The sequence below is a fragment of the Xiphias gladius genome, chromosome 1, assembly GCF_016859285.1.
Source record: "Xiphias gladius isolate SHS-SW01 ecotype Sanya breed wild chromosome 1, ASM1685928v1, whole genome shotgun sequence".
In the NCBI taxonomy this organism is placed as follows: Eukaryota; Metazoa; Chordata; class Actinopteri; order Istiophoriformes; family Xiphiidae; genus Xiphias; species Xiphias gladius.
In genome coordinates this window covers 34003114-34023349 of record NC_053400.1, presented here as the reverse complement: position 1 = coordinate 34023349, position 20236 = coordinate 34003114, and the positions used below count along the sequence as shown (strand labels likewise).

The 20236-nt window shown below is 47.7% G+C and overlaps 1 protein-coding gene across 1 annotated transcript in view; it reads right to left on the bottom strand.

Annotated features, from left to right (window-relative positions):
- Positions 1-16199, bottom strand: part of large2 (LARGE xylosyl- and glucuronyltransferase 2) — an 86209-nt gene extending 70010 nt beyond the window's left edge. The window contains exon 1 of the mRNA XM_040138905.1: positions 15802-16199. The gene's annotated coding sequence lies outside the window, so the exon portion shown is untranslated. The remainder of the gene's footprint in view (positions 1-15801) is intronic.
- Between the last annotated feature and the right edge of the window lie 4037 nt (positions 16200-20236).

The window sequence follows — 20236 nt, the reverse complement described above, 5'->3', positions numbered from 1 at the left end:
TCAAAGCTACTTGACATTAACGGCCTGGAAGTTTGGAAACTGATCAAAAAACATTAGAGCAATGAAAATGGTGAACACTGATCTAAACTTTACACCATTCGTAGGGCTAAAACCTTAAAACCAAAAATTTCTCTCGAGTCCCACAACTCTAAATAACGGTGGGTTTTACTGAGACAGGACAGCTTCTGATCTGTGTGTGAGACACAGTCACAAGTTCCGTGACTCTGCGTCCCCTTGGCAGACATGCAAGGGATCGAGCAGAGCGACTCTTTTGGACAGATCAAAGTGTGACCGAGTCTGTGAGGACAAAGCCGTCAGCCGCCTCAGGCCCGCTTCCTGTCTGCAAACAGACCGGGACAGAAGAAGAAGGAGAAGAGACTAGGGATCGTTTCCCTGGAAGCCAGCTGTCACTTCCACCGAGCTCCACGATTTGTTTCATATGTCAAGACCTTTAGAAACCGACAGAGGTGGATCATGTAGATCATGAAATCCAAGACCACTTCATAAATGAGCGACATTAAGCATGAACGTCACGGTGGCAATCTCGGGCTGGATCTCGTAGCTGAACTTCCAACACGGGTCTCAACTCATTGTCCAATGAACATGAAGATTTCAGCAACGGGAGGTAAAAACCAACCTAGAGTATCTAGAGAGAGATTAAATGCACGTCTTCTTCACCGTTATTGACGGCACTGTGTTACATTTAACGCTCGACTGCATGATCACACAAAGAAAATTAAACCAGTTTAATAAAGTGTGACTGTGCTCATTTTCAGTTCTTGGTGAGATTCTGAATAAAGCTGTCATTTACATGACAGATGCTGATTTCTGAAGGACAAAAAGGCATCACTTTAACAAAACAGATGAAGTTATCGATTTCTTGAAAGTAAAAGCCTTTTATTGCAACGAGTGTCCAAATGAAATGACACGGTACATTGGTACAGTTTTCTGATCTGAACACTCTAAGGTTAAGGTTTGGTGAGGTTTAGGCACAGAAGCTACTTGGTTAAGGTTAGAGAAAGATGCTGGTTTGGTTTAAAAGGGCACCAACGACACGGACTGTTGGCGGGAAGCACGAGCTGAACAGCAGTCTGCTTTGCCCTCGACGGACAAGAGCCATTTTCCTCAAGGCCGTCAGAGCTCTTTGTCGCTTGAACGTAAACTTGTGTCGTTTCTGGGCATTTTCTAACACGACTGATGCTACTTCTTTCCTCCGGTGGATCGTCTCTTTTATTGTGAAGCAGCTGCAGGCACGTGATGAACACATGCAGTAGGTAGTCTAGATTATAGCTCTTAATCCTTTTTTGTACATCATTCAGGATATCAGTGAGGGAATATTAGATGCCATCTGGTGTTAGTTGAAAAGTTGAAGATAAGTTCTTTTTCTTTTCTTTTCTTTTCTTTTCTATTCCCGTTTTCCTTCTCCTCCGTTATATTAAAGACAGAACCACGTGCGGGACGTCAGTCCACACGCAGGCTGCTGGCACAAACAGCCGATCATATCAGCAAGTTATCAAAACAAGCGCTGCCACAAAAGGCTGCGCCTCGCACAGACGAATCGTCTCCAGCTGCTCCATCATCAGCTGTCACACTGGACGCCCTGGTCAGGAGCGGAGCTGTCAATCAAAGGGACGATAAAGGCACGCTGGGAGCAAAGTTCAGCTCCGGCAGGACTGACGAGAGGATACGAGATAGATACAGACAGGAAGGATGACAAGTCCTCTCCTGGGATTGAGTCGAGTACTCGGACCTTTTCAAAACCTTTAGACTGTACTGGAAGAATATCACAGGAAATTTACATTAAACTGAACCTGAGCAACAGTCAAAGAAATCCAAAATGACATGCTGGAACACACCAGATGTGTAACAACAAACAGCACTCTTCACAGAAATGAAATAAAGCTGCTGGATAAAGTGTCGGGTCTGTACCCATTCTGTTATTTGGTGGGTTCAGAGCAGACAAAAAACGCTGCTCGGAAAACGCCACTGTGCACAACGCCTGCTACTTTTCCACAGTTTTCACATTTATCTACAACAGATTTGGACATAACTATGTTCCGGAAAAGCTAGAATAACGGCGAAACCACAACAATTGTGTTGTGATTGAAACTGAAATGATCGGTTTCTGCTCAGGCTGAGATCAAACTGTCAACCAGACTTCATTCACTTTGGAGATGAACAGACAGGGGTGTGAACATGACTTCTTCGGGCATCAGACAGATGACGTAAGCATCCACCCAGTGGATCATGGTGGTGTATCTGTCAGAGACGACTTCCCACTGCAACAAAAAGGTCAGATGGGTAGACGCAGCGTGCGGCTTTGACGCTGCCGGTTTCCCGTTTCCCATCAACGCTCAGTTTGTTCCCCAATCTCGACCGAGCCTAAACAAGCCTGGAGACAAATACACCAGAAAAGTCTCATACCACTCTTTTTCATCGCCAGTTTTTGTTCCAGGGACCCCATCCAGACACACTATTTTTAGTAGGAGTGTTTTGGGTGTGGCTCTGTGGATGGCAACGTCAGTCAGTCGTCCACCACTTGGGTTGACTGTAAAATGCCTCAACAACTACCGGATAGATTGGCACAAAATTTTGAACAGACATTCGTGCTCCCCAGAAGATGAATCTTTTTGACTTCGGTGTTCATCTCACTAGTCATCTAGCGCCACCTTCAGGTCAAACTTTTAATGAGTCCAATGCTTCGGAAGCTTATTTTCCGGTGCTGCCGGTCTGAAATTCAAATAGGCTCAATTAGCTCCTGCATCAGTGCAGGATTTACTCAGTGAAATCATTCATCTGCAGGGGAAACTCAACAACACGCTGTACACACACACACACGCACCAGTGATTCACTTCATCACGAAGCATCGGTTTGTTCTTTTTCCTCAGTTTTCACATTAGAAGAAAATGCATCATTTTCCACCGGAAGCATCAGTCTGACACCCCAGTCGCACAGGGACCTGCCACCAAGTCCCAAAATAAAAGTTGGCCCGATGGACAGAAAGTGTGATCGTCAGTGAAAAAGTAGATTACAGAGTCTGAAAAAAAAAGTGGTGCAGGGCTCATTAACCCTGCCATAAACATGGTCACAAAGCTCCCATACACGAAACCAGGTGTTTCTTCCCTACCTGTCCCTGGATAAAAGACTGGGTCGTCTTAGTTTTTTACGTAATTGCACCCCAACCAGTCCTGTGCGCACAGGACTCACATGTTACCGAGTTGTGGGTTGTTTGTGAGCCGATGGGAAAGTCTGACTGCCAAGACGCCACTTTTTAATGCAAGAAGTCCCCAAATTCACATTCTGACTTTGACTTCGGGCTTTTTTTTGTTTTCCACATTTAATCTGCTGACGATATATTTCCATAATACTTTGACAACAAAACTATTAAGATTCATAAGCCCAAAGCTTCTTGCCAGCACCTGAACACACCACAACCAACCGCAGAGAAGTCTGAATTCATGTACTTTTCCCTTTTTCTAGTCAGACTTCATTAAGCATTTCCCACGTTTGGCTTCAAGGCGCAGAGCGAGATGATAATGTGTTACATTTCTTCTCAGCTGTGTGACATACAAGCCAGTGAAACGCAGCTTCATCGGTGAATTCAGCTGAAACACTTCACCAGAAATCTGCTGACTGAAGTCCATTTCAAATAGAGCAAAAAAAGTCTGCGGTCATTTAGAAACAGCGTCTCATTACGTTGAAGCCCCAGGGAGAGCACTGACGAGTTTGTTTTTATTTTTTGACGGTGAAATATCATCTCAGCACATATCTTGATTACAGTTATATATGAAAAGGTTTATGTTATTAATCCTGAAAAAAAAAATATCAGCGGATATCCACTCTGTTGGCAGTTTATTTTTTACAAATGTTCCTTATATTGTATAAATTATTCAGCCACATTAAAACCAGTTACCGGTTTTGATGTGGTGGCTGATCAGTCTAAATTACTTAGAAGTCCCTTAGTGGTGTTTTCCATTATAGTTTCCAACCTTATCAATCATACTGATCAGCTCTAAACCGATATGGACTATATGAAAAACCAATATTTGTGAAAAATATCTAAAGCCTTTCCCCTACAGGTCTGGTGCCTGGTTCCCTCTCCTCTGTCTCGCTCCCTTGGCTTTTTTCAGGCCTGCCTGTGGAAGCTGCACCGTCGAAGTGTTCATGTTATCCACGATAACTACGACAGGAAAAAGGCGGACAGAGCTCTGCGTTGACGTCTTACCTAAAAGGAGCATGGACCAAGCCTCGGGAGAGAAACAAAATCCCGTCCGTTAGAGTTACAAACAGCGCTTCACGAAAACAAACACGAACCCTTCTGAGACAGCAGAGCTAACGTTTCTGCTCACACCGTTAACCAGTAACAGCTGATCTGAATACGAAAAGGCCGACAACGGGGACAAAAGACCCTGCCGGGAGAGAGCCAACACCTCTGGAGGCTGAAACACCTCCCCGCCCTGATCCTCTATTCATATTGCTCAGCAGGAGACCCCCCCCCCTTACGGCTAACGCCCCCCACCCAGGCCGTCTTAATGCGAAGAGCTTGTTGAGAAGCCACATGTTGGACACAGGCCATCAGGACCAAAACACCCAACTACTCTGCTCAGCAATTTGGCGGAAAATACCAAAGGTGGGTAAACTGGAGGTCACTGTACGGCGAAAAACCACCATCACGAACACGAAATTCATGCTTTTTCCCCTATGAAGGCCATAATATACTGCAATATTCAAACTATCCCCAGAAAGTAGCTATGCTGCTGTGTCACAGTACCAACAGTTGACAAAGCTTCACTGACGAGGCTGCACGGTTACAAAAACAAGACCAACGCGTCTTCAGGGTCCATGGGGAGGTTGCATCAGGAGCACCCAAATTTTCTCAACGGTGTATTTATAACTGTAAGATCAATGTCACGCTTCCTCTGTTGTTTTGATTTAAATATACACTGTACACACACAAAGAATAAAAATATAAAACCTATGTCGGTGGCACATTTTATACGTCAAAGTGCGATAAACGTGCTTTTACAGCAGTGGGTCCACCGGGTCTGACCTCAGAGTCCACACAGAGACCAACATAACACCCGTTCAGTTTACTTCCTTCCTTGCTGCGAGGAGCCAGAGCTTCGGTTTTATTTCACTGCATGAAAACTAAAACAGCAGCAAGTGAAGTGAAGCGCTGCAGCAAGAGCGCGCCATAAGAGCGTTAAACCCAACATTTGAAAAAAAAAATATCTAAAGCACTGCATTAGCAGCTACGGTGACTAATCCAGACTCAAGCGAGCGGCATGCCCACACCGGCAAACACAGGGCTGTCTTTGGCCCGAGTGCCCTTCATCGGCGAACAGAACAAAAAGTAAAAGCCGGGAGCCGGGGGAAAGCAAAAACACATCGAACCCAGTCACCTCCGACACAGAACTTCCCACCGATGAAAAAAGTCATTTATCTGGCCGGTAAACTCTGAAGCTTTCACCCAGCTGACAGTTCAAACAGTTCAAAGCCAAAACAGAAGTCATGTTCAGACTGGATCACAGGTCAGACCAAGTCAAAATGTCCAAAATACAAGACTCATTTGGGCTTCTGAGCTCTGTCTAGGTTGGCGTTTTTATTTTATCTCAGCCGCTACTGACCCCGAGCTTGGCAGCACAATGCAACACACAGGTCACACACACACTGTCAGTCCATAACAACACTGACACCACGGCCTCATGTCAAGTCAAAATTAAACTGGAAATTTGACTGACCACACACACACACACACACACACACACACACACACACACACACACACCTAGCCTTTCATACCCTACAGAAATAGCAACGCTGAGAGAAAAACAGCAGCGTCCTCTATAAAAAGGCATCAAATCAGAGTTGGACTCCCACGTGCAGCTCAGAGCTGAAGGCGACGGGCGCTGCAGCGGCATGGCTCCGCTCTACTTCATATCCCACAGCAAACCGAAGAGGAGGAGGACGCAGGTCAGGCTTTATCCCGCTGCTGCTGCTGCTGCTGGATCAGTAGCAGACGGACACGCGACCGGTGACCTAAACACCTTTCACAGCCAAAAACTGGGATCGTGTGAGGTATGGAACACAGGTCCAGTCCATGTTCGACCACTCATACAAATTCTCTGCAGGGCTGTCAACAAATGCTGTTGTGGGAAAAACAGCAGCACCACCGTGGCGTCAGCCTCGCGAGCTCTGGCGTGGGCCTGGCCCGCTGCACTGAACGCACCGCATGACGGACGGGAGTCACACGATGTCACTTTCACCGACTGACAATGAAATGTAGGTCGAGCTGAAATGAGCGAATCCTTCCACAGCAACCGTGTGGTTATGAAGGCGGAGGGCTGACAACCCAGCTCGGCCTCAGAGAGAGTGATCCACAATCCGAGGAACCTAACAAGCACCAAAACTGCTGTCACCACCTGAGTGCTACTAAACATGAGTCAACTGAGCTTCGTGTGTAAAACTGGTGGAGAGACTCTTTGAAATAGAAAAAGGTTGCCTCTTCATTCGCCACTGCAAAAATATAAAACAATTCCTAATGTGTGTTTCAGGTTCAATATTTTCAGAAATCAAAACAAAATTTGCTTTAAAAACCTTCACTGAAATGTTAGTGAGGCTGAAATAAGAAACATAAAACTAAAACATCCGACACTCAGAGGAACTCCATATTCCCTTTCAGTTTTTGGCTTCTCCCCCAAGCTCCCATCATTCTCTATGATGTCGACCGGTCCTAAAAATCACAAAAACGCTCTTAACGCAAGCTCACGATTGAATAAATGACAATAAAACTCCCGCCAACAGACATTTTCATAACATGGCGTAAATCAAAATGGAACACGTATAAAAGTGCCGTAAAAGCGGCGATAAACCGGCCTCTCAACGGCAGAGTTTGACTCGCACTTGTTAACGTTTAATCCTCAGTATTGACCAACATAAATCTGTCAGCAGCTCTCAGCCGTGGAAGGAGCTAAAACACAAACACAGCAGACATAAAAATGACCTGAAAATCAAATCAGAGCTGCGCAGGGATTATTAGCATGCAGGCCAGCAGGTCAAACAGGTCTGCAGTCGCCGGAGCAGTCTGGGCATTGTTCAGGAAATGTTGGGAAAGCGAGACGACGTTATGAAAAGTAAACATGAGCAGCTCACATACAAACACAGATCTGTGTGGAACCAAAGTGACGGACGGTAAATACGCGGAGGGTCTCTCGCTAAATATGGTGCCAAGAATCTCCTCACTTTTCTCGACGGTGATGTTTTATTGACAAAAATTCATTTGATAAAATACACAGTCTGGAGAAGCGGGTCCCAGGCGTTCAAAGTGTTAGATCAGGTTGTAATTTCTTTTAAAAGAAGATGAAGGGTACTCCCAGTCTGACAAGTATCGTCCTCCGCTCGAACACGAGCCCGTCTACAAAACAAGCTTCTTTTGGTTTTGGTTTCTAAAGGATCATGTTTCTGGCATAAAACCAAGGCTCCCTGACCGGAATTAAAGCTGGGACATTGCAGTTAGTATGAACGTTAACCACTCAGCCACCAGGACGCCCTCCACAAGCCTAATTTTAATTGCAAAGTTCCCCCTTGGCCTTTGGCAGCATGAAAAATTCAAAGTCTCTGACTGGCTCGCTGGTCTCTGGCAGCCCCAGGTCAATCGCTTGCTCCCTCACCTCCTTCAAAACTAAACCCTATTCTCCCGCTCCGGTTCACACAGGAACGCCTCTGCCGTGCGCCTGCTGTAGGTTTGTCCCCCAGGGGCGGCCTGAAAGCTCGCATCAGTCGAGACGGCTTCCCGTCTCTCCCTGGCTCCTTTTAACAGTCGAGATATCCAGTCACGCAGAGCTGCCGTTATCATCAACGGGACCAGAATGTGATGAGAGCGGCTGAAGAATGAGTTGGTCTGTAGGAAAACTCAGCAGACAGAACGGATCTTTAAATAGACTCAACTGGAAGAGGACGGAGAAGCGGATTGAGCAGTTTTCCTGCTGTTGAGGTGTTTTCAGTGTGACCCCAGATCCTTACAAGAACAAATTTAAAGGACTAGCGCGGCTAACCCGGTTAGTGTGGGCATAATCTTAAAATCACCCAAATGATCGAGTCCACACCTCTGGCCCACATCCCATAACCGAGCAACAGGCGGTGTTTACATCCAGCTGCAGGATGTGGGTCAACACATTTTGTTAAATTCGGGAGGAGAAAAACCTGCTGAGCCGTAGTCTGATGGGAAGGAGATAAAAGCGAGGGATGAAGGTGTGTGGGTCGGCTCCACCTACGCCAGAATCCCTATCAATTTTATTTTTATACGTCCTGTTGCACAACAGAGCAGCAGTTGCACCTCGCCGAGCTGGGGCTGAACCGATACAGCAGCAACAAGGACATCCAGAGACAATCCTGCACCGGATGTCGCAGCTCAACCTCCTGGCAAGAGTTTCCATTAAAGACAAAAGTCAGAGCGAGGGCCCGAGTGCCCGAGTGCAGCGCGTGCGGTTACGTGAAAGCAGAGAGGCCCGGCTGGCTACTGTCTCCTTCTGCTTGGTCAAACACGTTATTTATTTCTCATTGCGCGTGGCCACAGGCCGTAAATATATCTGTAATAACCCACACAGCCGTCAGGTGGGGTTAGCGGAGAAAGCGTCATCGGAGAGAGCAGGGATGGATGGAAACCGCGGAAGGAGAGGAGGAGGAGAATGCAGCCGTGGGCACAATCTGTCTGCCGCCCTGCTTCGTCCGGCTCGGAGAGAGGTCGGCAATCAAAACGGGATCCAATGAAACGGAAACGAGCACACGATCATACGATCATAAACAGAAAACGCCAGGAGACCGGTGTTGTAGTACGTTTGTCTTAGTTTCTAGCAAAAGTTACTCAAACAGGAGGAGATTTTGAATTTGGTGCGCTGGTGTAGGGTCCCGAAGGGGTGACAAGAGGACACTTGGAGAGATAAGAAAGAAAAACGTGTTTCCGATCCCAAAAAATTCTCTCTTCTCTTTCTCTAATATCAACTTTCGTCCTGTGAAATGCTGGATTCCTTTGCGACGCCTGAAATGATGTATTTAAAGGGGTCACAGGCCAAGAAGGCTGAGAAACGCTGCTCTATGAGCATTAATGGTCCCAGTACGCGTCAACCGGATGCTTGCTGGGCTGTCCACCCGCCTCCCCCTTCCAATTGTCTGAAACCGAGGATCACGTCCACTTGAGCAGCAGCTGGTCAGGTGTGTGGAGGCGAGAAAGTAAAGTGTGCAGGGTTGTCACTTTTTACGTGAAGAACCAGACTGAACGCCTTCCCGGAGAGACTGTACAAGACGAGCTCCATTATCCCCATTTCTAGGATTATTGCCTCTGGTAGCGTCTCTGTAACGGGAGGCTTCTCAGTTTACAACCGGTCACCATTTGGACCAGTTGTAAACTCTCAAGACGCAGTCGGATGAAAAAAAAAAATAACTAGTTTGTTTCAGCTCGGCCTTTGTGGCAGCAGGACGGCGTGTGTGTGTGTTTGTGTGTGGGACTGAGTCACAATAAACCATAGTGTGTGTGTGTTCATGGTGATGAAGGAACGTGTCACCCGGAGCATCAGTGTGACTCATTTTGAACTGTTTGGAGCTCTACAGCGCACACACACACACACACACACACACACACACACACACACACACACACCACTTAGTGGGATCAATTGATTGTCATCAAATGAAGACCAAATGCAACAAAGAAGTCAGACGTGTCCTTTAAAAGGAAGTGAAGAAAAGTGGATTTTTATCCGTCTTAAATGTCCTCAAGCTTTTACGTATGTTACTGAAGAAGAAGGAGAATTCTCAAAGGTTAAAAAAGGTTTTGTGAAGTACAAAAAAGGAAAGGAAAAAATAAACATTAGTACAGGATGGGCTACATGGGCTGCAGAGTAGACTGAGGCTCACTCAGCAGAGCTTGTAACTTTAATATTACACTGCACATAACTTTGAATCACTGATCTGTCACATTTTAATGATTAGATTCACTTTTCAGTTCATTAGACAATAGAGCAGGAGGAGCCCAATAAAGAAAGTTACGACACTACCGGAGGTGTCGGTGAGACGGGAGAAAGATGAAGTAGAATCAAATACGGCAAGGAGCTGAAAGGCAGAGGGACCGGTGTGACGAGGGCCAGCATCTTCTGACTTCTTTATAAGAATGGGATGAAGAAAATTGGACAGTACCAGTCCGTAGTGTGTCAAACGCCAGAAAATAAAATCTGTAAAACACTGAAAAAACGTCTTCAGAATTGATGAAGACAAATCAAAATGCGGTAAAAAGTCAACAGAGTTCGATCTTGTCAGAAGTGCAGCTCTACTGCTTCACTGCAGGAGTTCAGCCACCTGTTTATCATCGGCCTTTAAAAAGTCAGAAGAGCTTTTGGTCAGTAGACACTTTAAAGCTTTAAAGGCTTAAAAGCTTTGGATTATAAACCCGGTCCAAATATTCACTTCCCTCTAAGCAAATCGATAAAATATTGAACTGATGCTGCAATCAACTGGAAGCCAAATGGCAGTTATATAATCTCTCCCCTGTTAATAACGGCAGATTCAGCTACTCAAGCTGGACCAAGACAGCGCGTACCTCACACACACACACACACAGACACACACACACACACACCACTTAGTGGGATCAATTGATTGTCATCAAATGAAGACCAAATGCAACAAAGAAGTCAGACGTGTCCTTTAAAAGGAAGTGAAGAAAAGTGGATTTTTATCCGTCTTAAATGTCCTCAAGCTTTTACGTATGTTACTGAAGAAGAAGGAGAATTCTCAAAAGGTTAAAAAAGGTTTTGTGAAGTACAAAAAAGGAAAGGAAAAAATAAACATTAGTACAGGATGGGCTACATGGGCTGCAGAGTAGACTGAGGCTCACTCAGCAGAGCTTGTAACTTTAATATTACACTGCACATAACTTTGAATCACTGATCTGTCACATTTTAATGATTAGATTCACTTTTCAGTTCATTAGACAATAGAGCAGGAGGAGCCCAATAAAGAAAGTTACGACACTACCGGAGGTGTCGGTGAGACGGGAGAAAGATGAAGTAGAATCAAATACGGCAAGGAGCTGAAAGGCAGAGGGACCGAAGTGTGACGAGGGCCAGCATCTTCTGACTTCTTTATAAGAATGGGATGAAGAAAATTGGACAGTACCAGTCCGTAGTGTGTCAAACGCCAGAAAATAAAATCTGTAAAACACTGAAAAAACGTCTTCAGAATTGATGAAGACAAATCAAAATGCGGTAAAAAGTCAACAGAGTTCGATCTTGTCAGAAGTGCAGCTCTACTGCTTCACTGCAGGAGTTCAGCCACCTGTTTATCATCGGCCTTTAAAAAGTCAGAAGAGCTTTTGGTCAGTAGACACTTTAAAGCTTTAAAGGCTTAAAAGCTTTGGATTATAAACCCGGTCCAAATATTCACTTCCCTCTAAGCAAATCGATAAAATATTGAACTGATGCTGCAATCAACTGGAAGCCAAATGGCAGTTATATAATCTCTCCCCTGTTAATAACGGCAGATTCAGCTACTCAAGCTGGACCAAGACAGCGCGTACCTCACACACACACACACACACACACACACGTTCTCATTTCAATTTACTCATCAATACAAGAAAATGTACCTTTACACTTGGGATAAAATACTTTTCTTTTTTTAGGATTCTGAAATGATCCACCGACTGATCACTCGTGCAACGGGGTCAGACCCATGATGCAGCAGACTCATCGAGGCAGAACCAGAGATTTCCTCTTTTCTGGTCCACTCATTCCTCTCCCCCGTCGAAGCCCGGGGCCGGCGCTACCCCACCCGGGGCCCGTGCTACCCCACCCGGGGCCCGCGCTACCCCACCCGCTTTGTCGACGCGCGCACATTTTGGCAGCCGAGCTCGTGATTATTGGTTCGGAGAGTGATAATTAGACGATTTAAACTCCAAACCACCAAACTGATCTAGATGGATGTGTCGTGCTTTAATTACTGTATATTACAGCAAATGAATCGTGTTTACAACGACCGCTGGCAGCTCCGCAGCCCCGAGGAAGAGCATCTCTAACCACAGTAAAGTGTTTCAACACTGTCTCAGACACCACACATCAACTTATTGTTTAAAAACAACGACAGACACCCGGTGCTATAAGGATTCACAGTAAATTCATAACATTTCCAGTATCTGCTCACAAACCACAGGTACGTGTGCCGGATCACCCGATGGCAGCCAAGCTCGGGTCGATTTATCCGAACGGTGGAACCGAACACTTCTGCTGCTTTTTGAGAGATTCTTTAAAAACACCATCATCAGAGATGATGGTGTTTATTTTAGGTACGGCGCATAAAATTCAGGGTTGTGGATGAGCTCTTCAACTATGCAACACACACCTGAACCTCCCCAGATATTTCTGCAGAATAACTGTGGAACATCTGCTGTTTTTCCCTTTGTCCCACTCTCCTCTCTTTATTTTTAATTTATTTTTGTATAACGCCCGCCCCCCCCTCCGTTTTCCTCTCTATCACTAATTACCCAGTCAGCCATCTGTCGCCGTGGTAACGGGTCACACAGCACCACGGACTGATCAAAATGACCATCGATAGGGAAACTGAAGTCACGTGTGAACAAACGGCTCTGTAATTATTCGCTCTGTTACACTGGAGAATGAGTCACCGCGCTTTCAGGAATGGGATGGCCTTGTTTTCAACGGGCCTTTTCTTTACTCTGACACACACACACACACACACACACACACACACACACACACACACACACACACATCATTAGAGCCCCACCAATACATCCTCCAGTTTTGCTTATGCGTGGCCAAAAGTACGTGGACACCCGAAGATTTCAGCCATGCGTGTGCTGGTCTCCCAGTCTCCGCTCTGCTGGTTTCAGTCTTTCCACCAGATGTTGAACCTGCTGCAGGGATTTGATCCCATTCAGACGAAAGAGCACCAGTGAGGTCCAGCACTGGCATTGGAGGGGGGGGGGGGTAAGGTCCAGCTCACAGGTGGCGTTTCCATCGGATGGGGTTCACGTCAGCGCTCGGTGCAGTTCAGCAGTTCAGCCAAGTTCCTCCACAACATACCGGGGAAACCATTTCTTTATGTTCACTGACATTATTTTTAAATAGTGTCACGTTTGTGTCAACTGACAGCACCACTGTCTAAAACAGAACTGTAGCATTAAGATTTGTCTTCATTAGAAATAAGGGGCTTAAAGCGAACCAGGAAAACCAGACTCGGTGGAGTCTGCCTTTAAGCTGTCAAACATCGGCATCATTATTGTTCGGGGTCCACGCCTCCCGGCTCAGAGAGTCTCCAGGCTCAGACCCCGCTCCGTCAAGCGTCGCCGGTCACCTCCACTAACCGCAGTATTAACATAAAGTGCTCCGGGTGAAGTGTGAAATGGCTCCGGCTGCCAAACTCGGCCCAGTCATCGGGGTTTCCTATCGCACACTTGAGGGATTTCTGAGCGAATGTAAATTTCTGGTTTCCTAAAATTAGATTTCACGCTTCCTGGACGGGTTAAGTCGTGGCAGCGGGAGCCAAGCCCTACTACTGGGGTTCGCGCTTGTTCCCCAGGAGCGCAGCAGCGTGGCACGCCCTCTAACAAGTGACGGATGCGTAAATAATGCGCTCTAAAAACATTCAGGACGAGAGTTCACCTCCGTCATGAGGAAGGAGGGAAGGAGCTGGAGGGCAGGGGGAGACTTAAGCAATCGATTGCTAACGTTTCTGAGAGCTCTCCTCTGTAACAAACGCAGGGAGCACAATGCAGAGAGGGAGACAGTCTCATAAACCCATGATGCATTTCGGCTGCCAAATGGCAAACCATGCAGGAGGGAAGTGAGAGGGAGAGGAAGCAGCGGCAGCAGAGTGTCAGAAGTCACAGCTGATACGACGGGACCCCCGAGATAATCGGCGTGTGTGTGTGCGCAGATGCTGGTCATGGCTGTGTGCGAGCAGGTCATATGCACTGGAGAAAAAAGGAGAGTGAATACTGGACTAATCAGGTGGACACAAACACACCACCAAACACAGTGTTTGTAACTGGCCCTGCAGAACAACAGGCTTTTTCTAACCTGACGCCCCAAACAACAAGACGCTTTCATTCATCGGTTCTTCCAAAACCGCTGGACGTGAAAAAAACAAGAATAAATAAGCATTTTCTGCTTTTTGTCCTCAAAAAATAAAAACCAGCCACTTGGTTATGGTCATGGAAAAGAAACCAGTGCTGACAGTCGACATGACTGAGTCTGACCAGACATCCGGTGCGTGACGGTTTAAGATGCTCGGTGCTCAGGAAGCATTCTGGTCAGTACCCGGGACATTCTGAGGCCCGATACCCAGCCCTTACTGAGCTCCACCGAAACCAGAACCAGGACCAGGACTTTATTTTTCACTTCCCCCGTTTTAAACCTGACTAAATGTCAGTGCAGAGCCTCCCCGTTGCTCATCGGTGCCAGTTTGTTGTGGCGGCTGATTCTGTTTGATTCCTAAAGTTATGATCCTTCCTATTTTGACCCCGGTCGCTTTGGCGACGCCTGCGGCCACCGGTGATGACCGAGCACGTGTTTGTCTGAGGCCGGTTTCAAAGTCCCTTTAAAAATCAAACGTGCATCAACCAGAACAGAAAACAGCCCCCGACCGGCTACTGGTCAGAAAGGCAGAAGCAGAAGCAGAAGAAGAAGCAGAAGAAGAAGCAGAAGAAGCAGAAGAAGAAGCAGAAGAAGCAGAAGAAGAAGAAGCAGAAGAAGCAGAAGAAGAAGAAGAAGAAGAAGAAGAAGCCGTGCGTCCATTCACAGTGGAGCCGAACGAGCCGTGGACTGACAGGGGGGGGGCTTGAAATAACGAACGCTTGGAGAGTTTTCTCTCTCTGCTTCGTATGAAAAGCCTTCCAGAAAAGACCAGGGGACATAATCAATGTCCCTCTCCACGGACGGGGAGGGGGGTCCCGAGGCGGGCACCGTGTGCAACCCTCCCTCCTCGTCTCTTCACGAGGCACCTGCAGGTAGAGGTGAGCTTCGTCGACGGCAGCTTCACATTACGGAAGCAGGACGATTTGAATAAAGCGGAATGTTTCCGTTAAGGGGAGAAGGTCCGAGCGACAGGGGGGCGAGTGTGTGACACAAACGCGCTGGTGTCCGGTTGTGAAAACGTCCCAGACGCTGGACGTACCGTCCGAGCTGTCTGAGTACAGGGGATTCTACGTCCTGTCCTGTCCTGTCCTGTCCTCCCACCAGTCTCTCTCTGATTTGTGAGGACTCCACTCAGGTGCTCATTTGGGAAGTGACACTGCATCCAATGTCCCGTGACTGGTGGCAAAACAGCCCGGATTTATCTGGTCTCAGTCCGGATAGTTGCCTGAGTACATCCACAACAACTGGCATCGTGACCTTTGGGTTTGGCAACGTTCGAGCATCGGAAATGGAATATTCCTCGCTCTGGTTCATTCATGAACGATGCACTTAAACACAAGGAAAACAGTGAATTACTCCAGTGATCTGCTGCTCCCACAAGAATGTGCATTTCAAATAGGTGTGTGTAGGTGTGTGTGTGTGTGTGTGTGTGTGTGTGTGTGTGCGCTCTGAGGGGGGGTTTCTAAGCACGGCTCAGTGGATAAGAATGTAGTTCAATTAGACCTTATCCGACCCAGGTCACATGGACTTGGATTTACACGAACGCTCACATAATCCAGCGACACAAACGCAGACTCTCTGTCCAGCCTGAGAATTCAACACAAACTTGCTTCTCTATGTGCCACAGGGGCAGAAAGTGAAAATCTCCCTCACCCGTGTCCGCAGCTCTGAAGGCTCCGACTTCCACCGCTGCTCTGAGCCGCCAATCACTTCGAGTCCTGATCCGGGGGCGTTGAAAACCATTCAAAAATCCGTCCGGAACCGGGGGGGAAACATCTGCAGGAGGAGGTGGCAACGTCCTTAATCCAGACTCCGGAATCGGTCTGTGTGTGTGTGTGTGTGTGGAGACACGCTCACGGTGGCAGCTGTACACACCGCCACCAATGTGTCTTCGTACGCTCATGCACACACAACCACACAAGCGGAGAGGACCGAGCTCGGAGAGCCAGGTGGTGGAACAGAGACGCCGGGTGAGGCTGCGAGGCTCCGGGGGAAGCGCGGCGCACCGCGCCTGGGTCGATTCTCAACGGTCCTGTCTCCGTCGGTCTCGGCCGGTCCGCGCTCGCTGCGAGGTGAACGAACACTCTGCGCCGTCTGCTCAGCTCCTCCTGAAAAATGAGGCAGTCTGCAGCGGCGCCACCCCCCATCAAGACAGGACCCGCCCTCCCGCAAAGGCTCGGCCAATGGCAGCGGCTGCCCGAGGTTACTGCTTGCCCCCCCTCGCTCTCTCGCTCTCTCTCTCTCTCTCTCACACACACACACACACACACACCTGTCAATTCAATTCAATTCAAAGGAGCTTTATTGGCGCGGGAAACAGACGCGTGTGAACAAACAAGTGCGAGCTAGAACATAAACAGGAGACGTGTGATTTCGTTGTTAGATACGTCAACAAATGTTACAGGTAAGTGAAAAAAACCAAAGAAACTGTGAGGCCCACTGAGTCCGCCAAGGATTTCCTTAGTTCTGGATCAGTCACAGTGGTCGCTGGCATCTGCCCCTGGGTATTCTGTGTTTAGGGCCAAATAGCCCCCAGTTTGCTCTGGTTCTTGGTTGATTCTCTCCAATGTGTCGAATGCCATGTCTTATCATTTGGTCTGGTCCAGTGGGGTTTCTGTCCGGGGGCTCCGCTTGTGTTTGTGAGCAGAGTCCCAGAACCGGCTGGCTGTGGGGGATTCTCTCCGGGGTCTCTGTCCCCGTTCGCGCCCGGCACTGACACGCGTCTCGGGCGATCCGCTCACAGGTGGTCAGCTCTAAGTACGGGTGTGAATGCGCCCGAGATGCCTTGAGATCCGGTCGCTCCGTCCGCATTCGGAGGCGGTCCGGGACGCATGTGAACACGAACGTGTCCCGGGCCCCGCCGAAGGACCAGCTACTCAACTCACGTCCTCTGCGTCGGCGCATGTACGCACTCGTTCGCAAAGTAATAGAAGTCGTGCAAATGGCGTAAACTGGCTTTGTTTCGAAAAGCCCACAGAGACACATCGACTTGGTTTGTCCGCAACAGGACCAGGAGCAGACCCCGTCCGTATCGTTTTGATTTCTTCTTCTCTTCATTTCCGGGAAGTGCATCGCTGCCTCCCGCTGGTTAAAAACAACAACGCATTTGGTCTTCGGTCTTTGCAAATGGAAACTATGTTTATCTGCCCATAGGGCGGGGAGGTGAGCGCCGATCACCAGGGGTCACTGGGGTCGCATGCGGAGACACAGGTGTGGGTGGGCGCTTTGTTATGGAGCCTGTCGGGGTCACTTTCTTTCCAGTTTGTAGATTTAGTGGGTGTCGTCCGTCTCACTCCGTCTCTCCAGCCTCTTTTAAACAGAGGTCCCTTCACATCGCCCTTCAGAAGCCCCCTCATTATCACGGCTCCGCTTGTTTACACTGAAGCAGACAAAGCCGGCACAATGTGTTTGATTTGGGACGGCGTGCCGGCTCTCCCTTTTACACAGACGCCGATCCGGCTCTTTCACTACCTCCGCTGCCGGTAACCCCCCCCCCACACACACTCACACACACCCCTCGCTCTCTCCGAGACAATTTGGCGGTGCAAAGACTCAGCCTCTCACCAGGAGCCAATCAGGGATATTCAACCTCCAATTCAAGCGGACACACACTCAGTCAGGCTCAGTGAGCCGGAGAAAACACTTCTGTCCACGTTTGCCTCGACTTCATTCAAGAGATTTCAGGGAATTCGAAGACTCAGTCGGCACCTGTAGCCCAGTTCAGCAAAGAACAATCTGACCGAATGAAGCGAACAGTGGTGTAGGCACAAGTTTCCTCGTCGCGTCAGTTAAAAAGTGTGGCCCAGGTGACATCATGTGACAGCGACGCTGACATTTGAATGGACGTATGAAAAGAAATGTGCAGAGGTGGAAGGAGAGATTTTTTTAATAGAAACAAAAGACAGCAGCCGCGTCAGCAGTTTTGCCATTTCTTGTTATCTGCCTTTGTTTTCCCGGTAATGATGTAACCGTGTTCAAGCAATGAGCAGGTAGAGTTAGGTTTCCTTTCTTGTCTTTGTTCTCTCTTGTTCTCAGCAGCTCGCTGCGCTTCCCCGGCTGGTGTTTAGTCTACTTCCAGCTGGCTACTCAACTGTGACAACCATTGCTTGTTTTACAGTCTGAATGAACGCCCAACACAAGTCGGGACGGGTTTGCGTCTGACAGTCCACAAAGAGTCCCACCCAAGCGACGTTTTGGGGTCCAGAAACCAAAACCGGAACCCGGGTACTGTAGCCAAAAAGCAGGAACAGTTCATTAATTCATAAAAAGTTTCCTGGGTTCCTGGAAAAGCTCCTGCAGTCAAGAGGGCCCATAATGAAATGAAAGCTATAGTAGATTCTCATGCTGACGGTGTGAAACTATGACTCTTTAATTGCAGACATCTATGTTGAAACGTCACCATTTTTATATCATTATTATTGTTGGTATGTGCGGTTTTGGATTTAACTACTTTAAAAAGGTTTTCAGTGCGAACATACTACAGACCAACAACCCTGTTAGAGCTGGTAAGCAGCTCTCGGTACACGTATAGTTTGAACCTTGTGACTGAAATACCCTTTGAATTATCTCCGATTGCATATTGACCCAGTGCAGTCAATTATTTACCTTCTATCATCACATTTGATTTTACTCAAACAACCATAAAGAAAAAGGCGATGTTTGCAATCCCTCAGGGTTTTTCCGCTTTTGGACCGAAGTAAAGATTTGGGAAGAGAATCGTTCTTTTTTTCTGAGGGTAATATAGTGAAAACATTAGGTGAACCAGAAACAGTAAGGGAGCCAGAGGTAGTCAAATTATTAGATTTTTTCCCCCTGTCTGTAGACACAAGGCCAAGAGTTTGCTGAGACAAACAGAAAACCAACAGAAACATGAGATTGTAGACTTACAGTCCAAAGTCCGAGGAAACTGCAGGGCCTGATTCTGCCCCAGCAGCTGCAATCCAAACACAGACGCCGCAGTTTAGCAGTCGGGTCTAGTTAAATCTTCTCTTTATGAAGCACAGGAAGCAGTTGAACTCTGCTTTAAGATCTTTTTATGCTCAGTTTAAGAGCAACGTGGGAGCACTTTCAGTTCAGATTCATCCTGTTGCCTTCGAGCAGAAAGGGGGGAAGAGAAAAAGCAGTTTTTTGCTGTGGTCAGTCTGGACCTTTGGGGACAGGACAGTTCCCGAGAACGTAGACGGTCAATTTTCCAAACCCACGAGAGAGAAGAGATTAACGAGATGGGACCCAGAATGGCCTCGGAGATTCAACTGTGCAAACTGTGCAATGATGACAGAACCACTGAGTGTGACGCTTTGTTTTTGATCACATTCAGGATACGGTGGTTAAGGTTCGACCTGACACGCCGCGCTACTGCGTCCTAACATCTCATCTCCTTTAAAACAGCAGCGACCGTGACTTCGGGTCTTTCTCCATCTGGCTCTTATTCCTACTTAGGTGGAATGCACTTACTGTTTGCTCTTACCATAGTACACCACAAACACAATGGTATTTAATACGACTGATAGATGAACGAATAAAAGGCTTATGGTCTGGTAACGTGACCGACCCTCACAGAACCATCTCAGCGTTAAACCTTTTCATGAAAATACCACAGGATCAGGGCCATTTCTGTTGCTGTAGAAACAAACGTGACTGCTGGTTCCCAGTCCCGTCGTCCGAACAGGCAGGTGGGCTCACCTGGGATATCGTCCGTGTTTCTCATCCCTCCACATGCATGTGGATAAGTGGAAGAGCCGACCTCAAAGAAGTAGCTCCACCTAATCGAACGTTTCGCGTCAACTCTCGGCATCCGTTCAGAAGCGCTCGCCACAGACACTCCGGCGTGAAGGACCGCACGCACGCCCGGAAATGACCGGTCAGGAGTCTGTCGTCAGAATCCAGCGTGCGACGCAGAAAACACGGGCAGGGCTAATAAGTCAACCACTGACCCCGGGAATCTGCTTACAGTTCACAGGTCACTGCTGTGGACCTGCGCCACGTCGGCAGCTGTCCTATACACGTATGTGCAGTGAGTACACGCATGTTTGTTCCGTGTTGCTTAACTAGAATTGGTTTAGTTTAATTAGTGATTCATTTCTGTAAC